Consider the following 8,467-nt stretch of genomic DNA (forward strand, 5'->3'; position numbering starts at 1 on the left):
CCAGGTCAGTTTAAAATCAAGGAGAAATTGGATATCTGAAACGAAAACTGGCCATTATGTCTGAAATTCTCATTGGTCAACAGATGCACTTTGGCAAACCCTGAGGTTTTCTGGATGCACATATTTTTACAGTATGTGCACTTAGAGTGTACCTAAGAAAATACTAGATAATATAAGCTAACATGGATTAGGTTTAGGGGTAAGTTCAGGGTTAGTACCTAGTTATTACCCAGTTATTGTACTATAACAGTTATATACAGTGGGTACGGAAAGTATTCAGACCCCCTTAAATTTTTCACTCTTTGTTATATTGCAGCCATTTGCTAAAATCATTTAAGTTAATTTTTTTTCCTCATTAATGTACACACAGCACCCCATATTGACAGAAAAACACAGAATTGTTGAGTGGAACAGGACTGTAATATAAAGTGCTACCAGTTTTCCCATTCATTCGAAATATGTGCCTCTAAATACATTTCTGCAAAACTGAAAAAACGTACCTATACATACGAATCGCTGCAGTTTCCAGTTGAAATAAACACTAGAGGCAGTAAAACTCCAACAACTTTTATTCCTTTTCACACAAAGTATGATTTACAGGTCCACAGTTTTGATTAATAAAGCCTAATTTTAGCACAATTACTTGAGGAATATTATGTTATATATTCAAAACAATTTTAACATGCTGCGACATTTCAAAACTGATACTTTTGAACGTTAGCGTCACATATCTAGCTTCATATGTATGGGTTTTCATGTTCGGTAGGTTTGTTCGGTAGCTCACGCAGTAAGGAGTTGCACTTGAGTGCCAGGGTCACGTATTGAACCCGTGTTTTAATGCCACTCACTGGACATTTCACTTTGAAACTGTCGCGAAACGTGCCGTAAGGTAAGTAATAACGGTGTTGCAGAAATGTATTTAGAGGCACGTATTTCGAATGAGCCTGGGTTGAGTTTTCCTCTACATCCCTGTGATGCACAATCACAATTAACAAATTTGCTGAATATTTGCTGCATAAACTTTACTGTGTAAGCATCCTGAAAGTCACTACAAGTCCTATAAATAATAGTCCTAAAATGAAATGCCATTTAGTTCCAACATGAAGCAAATAACTGTGCCATTGTTACTTTTGATTGGATTAGAGAATAATAGGTGTCCAATCCTGCTCCTGAAGGGCCACCTTGATGCAGAGTACAGCTCCATCCTGCTTTAAAACATCTGCCAGGAAGTTTCTTGTAATGTCAAAAGATTCCAGAGTAATTGGAATCAGGAGGTTGACTAGCTGGTTTAGATGCATTTACTTAGGGCTGGAGCTAAACTAAGCTTAGAGCATCTACTGCAGAAAATAACAATGTGCTACAATGCAGGAATGACAAAAATTGTGGCCAAAAGTATGCGGATACCTGAACACCACACCCTTTGTTTGTCACACATTTAATTTTAGGGTTTGTCCTCCCATTGCTGCCATAACAGCCTCTACCTTCCGAGCTTCCGGGAAGATTTTCCACTAAATGTTGGAACATGGCTGCAGGGATTTGATCCCATTCAGAAACAAAAGAGCATCAGTGAGGTCATGCACTGGTGTTGGGTGATGGGCAGAAAAATCCCACAGACACAATGACACAAATGGGATGGGATGAGTTATGGGCTGAAGTTGAAAGAGTTAGAGGTTTGTTGAGCAATAGCCTTACTCATAAAAAATGTGGGAAAATCTGGGACAAGTGTGAATCTGTCCAGAACTGTCAGTCCATATCTGGTCCATTTCTAATAGGAGAGGTCATAACACACTATAGCAGAGTTTTCTTTCTGTCAAGCTTTGCAATATGACAATGTATATAAGATAACAACTGCTACACCTCATACATCTGGCTGGGTGGAAAGAAAAAACATTCCACATCCCAGTTGGAGTTTGCCTGAAGCCATGTTAGAAAACATACTTTTCTATTGGATTGTTCAAGATTCTGTTGTCTGATAAAACCAGAATTGCTAGGCAATATATCAGGTCCAAACCTTACAAAGCACCTCCATGAGGGAACATCGCTACACTGTGGTACTGTATGGTGATGATAGCTGTATGTCTTGGGGATATATCCTTCTTTTAGTGAATACCACAATTGTGAAGAGTGATGAAAGTCTGATGAGTGTAATTTGCCTTAATGTTAAAATGTATGTTATAATAATCGCATCCCTACTTCCTACAAGCAGCTAAAAATAAGCCATTGATATGCAAATTTGGGGATTTCTGGGATATGTGCTCAATTGTGGTGGATATATTTTTGCTTTATCCAATAAGAAGAAATGTGCATAAACTAAAATAGAAACACAATTACCTAATAAATTTCTCTGCACAATTAAAAAAAAAAATGCTTTGGCAAAGCTAGAGTGAGTAACCTCGGAACTCCATGTGTCCTGTTGACAGAATTGGACAGTTCTCATACGAGCAGTTAGCTTCAAAAGAGCACCTCCGCTATGAGTAATAATTGGGAAACTGACCAAGAACACTGTTATGAACCCCATCCACTTCAGCTGTGTCAATTTCTTTGTGTGAAGCACAGTCCTCTACAATCGCTCACTGGGCAAATGGCATATGGGTTTAGATCATGGCACTTGTAAAAAATATGTTTAGTTTTTAAGCAATGACAGTAAAAACATTTAGTAGATGAATTAAAGGACAACTGCTTTTCAATAAATGAACCATTAAATTGAGAAGGTAATGTGTATTTTTAACTGTAAAAGAACCGTATGAGTCAAATTGAAATCTTCTGGTGTGAGATTTTAACACAGAGTATTTTTTTTCTATTAGCTGATTATTATATTATATATCAGTTTGAATTATATAAGATATGACAAGCAATGACACAACTTGCTATATTAATAGATGTGCAGTCACGCCATAATATTGTCACACAAGCAAGAGTGTGTTTTACGGCCGTATAATATTCAATATAATATATTATTCAGACTTATCATGTATATGTAAATATAAATGCACATATCTGTTATGAAAAATTCTACATTTTTGTGTATTATAATATTAAACCGCATATCGCCTACTCTTTAATTGCCTTTATTGAAGCGCTTGTCCTAATAATTGAATGTCTCTTGCCAACCACTGTAATTTTACATCAAACTGACTGCATATGAACATAAAATCTTTATGGGTTAAAGAGGCTGCTGCTGTTAAAAGTGGAAGCATGATGGATTGTGTGAAGACAGGAAAAAGCTATCAAGAGTGTTACATCAATGTATTTCTAACTGAATATTCATATGCATGGAGCTAGCTCAAAAGCTGAGTTACTTCAAAGGTGTACTTTAGTAGTTTCTTTATCTTTATCAACACTGTGCCAAGAGAGGCATGACTTAGGAAACATAGCGAGTAGAAAACTTGACAAAGCAAATGCGAGTGGCAGTGGATGTTTTGGATGACGTACACAGTTAATGCGTACTTGACATGGGAATGAAAAGACTAAAATCCAAATCACAGTTTTAACACAGCCACAATGTCAACAGCAAATCAGAGGTTACTCGCATTAGGTTTGTCATTGCCTGCAATCGTTAAGCGACAGGCACAGAATTGGAGTTGTCAGAGTTGGTTTTCATCACTCGTTGTATGCTGCCCTCAAATCAATAGAGGCTAATTACACCCCACAATGAACCTGTGTGGCTTATGGTGGCGACACAGTGAGATTACAGAGTTAATACACTGCTTTACATGGGAGGAAACTTTGTTAACACTATCAAACATGGCGCACTACCTGTTCAGTTTGCATGTTTATGTCTTGTCATGCATGAACAGACACTGAGAATGTTTCGCTTGTTATAATTGTGGTATTTAAAATGCAGTCACACTTTAAACACTTTGTGTTCTGTTCACGTCTGAATGTCACCGCTTGACCTCTTGGCTCAAGTACTTACTTAAGGTTTGAGGATCACATAGGGCCATTTTTCCTCAAAACTTATGTGTACTTGTTCATACATTAATCACACTGCAGAAAAACATTTTGCTCAACATTCTTGCTGGATATGGTTGTAAAAATGTCTAAACATTCTTAAAACAAGATTAATTTACTTGAGAAGTAAAGCTGTATGAGAGATTTAGAATTGTTTTCAGAGAATACATTTTGAATTAAGTTCACATTTAATTTAAAATGCCTTGAAAATGACTTGAAAATGTGCATGTGGCAACATTTCTTCAAAATGATGTTAAGTTTCTTTTTGAAGGTTTCATGAAACTGAAGTGTCTAATGAATGTTGCTCAAATTGTCAACAGTTTTATCCAAAATAAACATATATAACAGATAAATAAACAAAATAAACAGATAAACATGAATCTAGCAAAGTTTTATTATGTTGGTTTTGTACATATCAATGCAGCTCAGAAATGAAATGTCTGGTAATTGGCACTAAAATGTAATGCTCTATCACTTTTGAAAATAACGTACCACCTACACTAAGTCTTACCCTAAACCTGACTGGACAGTGTTAACATATAGGATAAAAGTATATTTGCTGAAGCGACCATGCCACTTCTACGAGTCTTTGAGTTCTTTTATCATGTCTTGTGTTTTAACGGACTCTCACCTGATTTGCTCCACAATCCAAGTGCTGTACCAGGTGAGCAATTGAGCAAGTTTACTATGCCAGAAAACCATTACATATGGAGCTGATTATGAGATGGAAATGTCAAATTAGTTCATGCATCATGCACTATCATGCACATGGTAAATGTGTTATGATGTCAAAAGATATATTGTGCAAGGAACCATGCAAAATAAATCTTAATTAATTGACAGTCTTCCAGTGTAATCATAATTTGTGAGAAAAATAATAAAAGTTGTTGCCACTAGTGCTCATTTCAGTTGGAAAATGCAATGAATTGTACGTATAGGCAAATTTTTCATATGATGCCATGTTGCTTATAATATGGTGCTACTTTTTTTAGTTAATTCATCGTTACAAAAATGTTTAGATATTTTACATCGATAATTGGACCAAAAGTCTGAAGAACACAATTTTTTGCAGTAAAGGTTGTGTAGAGCTTCTTGTGCATGTGTGGCAATGCAAGTCACACCTACCAATGCGTTAAATAAATGCAGAGGTTATTGAGCTGCATGGGTCCCTGGCATGCATAGATAGCAGAGTAACATTGAGGAATTTCATCTTTTAATACTGTGACAGGGGACATAAATCTACATCACAAGAGCTGCGGAGAGAAAGAGATTGTGTGTATTTGAGAGACAAGAGGGAGGGGATGAAAGATGCTCAGATGACAGTGTTGTGTGATTTGCCTCAGACCTTGCAGCAAATTTGTACCTTCAGCAAACTGTTTCTCCTAACAGCCTCATTGAGTGGAATTCCAATTTCTTGCTGCACTTTGAGATCAAGTATCTTGTAGAAAATTTCCCAGCTACGGAAGGAGAATTATGCCCCCAAGTGTAGTTTAAATAAAACGAATGGCTCACTGCAGAGATAAGTCATAAAAATTGCATTAAGCATACAAAACCCAAAGATTACAGAGGATTCAGACAAAGATCCAGAGCGATCAATGCATGTTATAATCTTATTGTTCCCCCTTTATATTAGGTGTCTTTAACTACTGTGTACTTACATGCTGTTATATTGTACTTACAGTGCAGAACATTGTTGTGTCCGGGGTCGTCACATGTGGTTGCCGCAAACACATATTTATACCGATTTCATCAGACTCCGAAAATTCTTCAAAAAGAACACAAAGAATGGCCTTCTCAGCTGCCATAGTTGCAACTCTTACGTCATCAGAACAGGGTGTTCAACGCACCACCGTTTCCGTTTAAAAAACGTTTTGCACCGTTTTGTCGGGCTGAACGCAGCCCTGGTTGTAGACAAAAACACAGAGAAGTGGCAAGAGTGCCGATGCAAGATTATAGCATTATGACATCATAGTATACTAACATACAATTTCAATTTCAAGCCTCAAAAACTATTTCCACGTGTTACACTAAATGAATATTTATTTTACAGTCCTGTCCAGGTACTAAACCTGAACACAATCCTAAGTAGTTACCTTTTATTAACTACCTTGTTATATTTTATTAATTAGTTATATTAACCGCCTTATATTACTCAATACTTTCTTGTTTAAGTACAATGTAGTGCATGCACTGTAAGTACAATGTAAGTTCATGTCAGGTAAATCTTTCCAATTCATTAACTTATTCATTGGCATTTCATTAACCAGTTGTGTCGACTGGATAATCTATTGCAAGTTCATGGGATTCCATGTGTTCTAGAAATTTTATTATTTATGCTGTTTTATATTTAGAATTGAATCAACACTGAACTGACCTCAACTGAACAATGACACTGTTGTTTTTTTAGAGCTGCTTTACAGCAGAATTGATCTGTGTTTGCATCATTAAATCATTATTTTCCTGTTTATCCCTGTAAAGCTGCTTTGAAACGATCTGTATTGTATGAAGCACTATATAAATTAAGGTGACGACTTATGCAAGTAAACTGGATTGAATTATTTTTGGACTATCAATAAATGCTGGAATTCCTATTCTATAAAAACACAATAGTGTCAAAATATTGACCTATAAAGCTGATAATTAACCCTAAACTCTTCACAATGTCCAGAAACTGGTTCCCTTGAAACATCCTAGACACTCCTTCCTTTGAGAGCTGCTCCCTAATTGGTTCCCCAGAGTATACTCCTCCATTAAGCCCACCCCCTTGTGCTATGACAGGCAGTGGCAGACCCTAAAGCCATCACATGACAGTATCTATTAACTGAATGTCCCCTCAGATTACATGGATGAGAGGCTCAGATGAGAACATTATAAAGATTGACTGGAAGAGAAAGAGAGATAAAACTCCCAGTACAGGAATTGCGATTTTTACTAATATTCAAACAATATCTTGATTGTGCACCTGCATTTAAAATTGTTCTTAGTAGATCATATCTGTTTTAGAGTTGTTAATTAGAAGTCTGCTTACTTGAAACATAATATAATAGTAAGCTGTCATATAACAACAAAGAATGGACAATTTGAACCAAGTTTTGAAAAATATATTTGGAAAAATAGAAGAAAGAACAGAATGTTTTAATGTGATAAAAATATATCAAAAACTACATTATATTACAAAAATGGGATAGAAACGTGGTATAAAAGAGTCTAGTTAAAGATATAAAGAATAAAGATTCAGTGGTTCTGAAGAATGCTTCAGTCACCAATATGACACATTTTTGAAAAATTAGAACAAGATCTGTATGTATATACCAGAGAGAGAGAGAGAGAGAGAGATGACAAATGTAAATGAGACAAGTTATCACATTGACACTAAAAGTTCTCATAGAGTTGTCATATATATATATATATATGTATACAAATATATATATATATATTAGTTGCTAAAAACTTTTTTTTTTTTTCAGCTGCACTAACCCTTAATTTGAACTCATACAAACAGTTTAATTTCTTCTGAGAACATCAGAATGAAGACTCATAAAAAACACTCAGTACCCTTAAAGGTATAGTTCTCCCAAAACATGAAAATTTTGCTGTTTGTAATGTGGGGTTTGGGTTTTGGGTTTTGTTTCATGTTCATGTTTCTGGTTCACCATCTACTGTGGGGGTTGCTGAGGAGGAACACAGCTATCCTACAGCACCCGCAACATCAGACCTTTTCCATGTCCCGACCATCTTGTCAGGAGTTGTTCACGTCATGCCTGCCAAGCCAAAGCCTGCCCACATCATGTCTACCAAGCCAAAGCCTTCTCACGTCATGTCTGCTACGCCAAAACCTGTTCACGTCATGCCTGCTACTCCAGGGTCTGCTCACGTAATGTCTGCCAAGCCACAGCCTGCTCACGTCATGTCTGCTACGCCAAAGCCTGCTAACGTCATGCCTGCTACTCCAGGACCTGCTCACATCATGCCAGTTAAGTTAAAGTTTTCTCATGTCATATCTACCAAGTCAGAACCTGTTCACTTCATGTCTGCCAAGCCAGAGTCTGCTCACGTCATGTCTGCCAAACCAAAGCTTGCTCACGTCATGCCGGCACATCAAGAGATTCTTCACAACATGGCCGCCATTCAAGAGCTTCATCGCAAGATGGCCGCCACACAGGAGTCTCTTCACAAGATGGCCGCCACGCCTGAGTCCCCGGCGAAGATGGCCGCCACGCCTGAGTCCCCGGCCAAGATGGCCACCACGCCTGAGTCGGATGCAGAGCTTGGGCGAGGACTGAAAAGACTGATTGCTAGTGTGATTGACCCACCACTGATGTCAGTGAGAGCGGCTGACATTCCAGTGGTCCCTACGCTCTCAAGCCCGCCAGGCATCCCACTGTCTACTGCACTGCCCGTAATGGCGGTCGCCATTTTGAGCGTGTGGGCTGCACACTGCGCTCCAGAGTCCTCTCCTGTCCACAAGTCTACTCCTGAGGCCTCTCCTGTCCACGAGTCTGCTCCAGAGGCCTCT

This window comes from Sinocyclocheilus rhinocerous, unplaced genomic scaffold, assembly GCF_001515625.1.
Source record: "Sinocyclocheilus rhinocerous isolate Xijiao unplaced genomic scaffold, SAMN03320098_v1.1 scaffold78, whole genome shotgun sequence".
In the NCBI taxonomy this organism is placed as follows: domain Eukaryota; kingdom Metazoa; phylum Chordata; class Actinopteri; order Cypriniformes; family Cyprinidae; genus Sinocyclocheilus; species Sinocyclocheilus rhinocerous.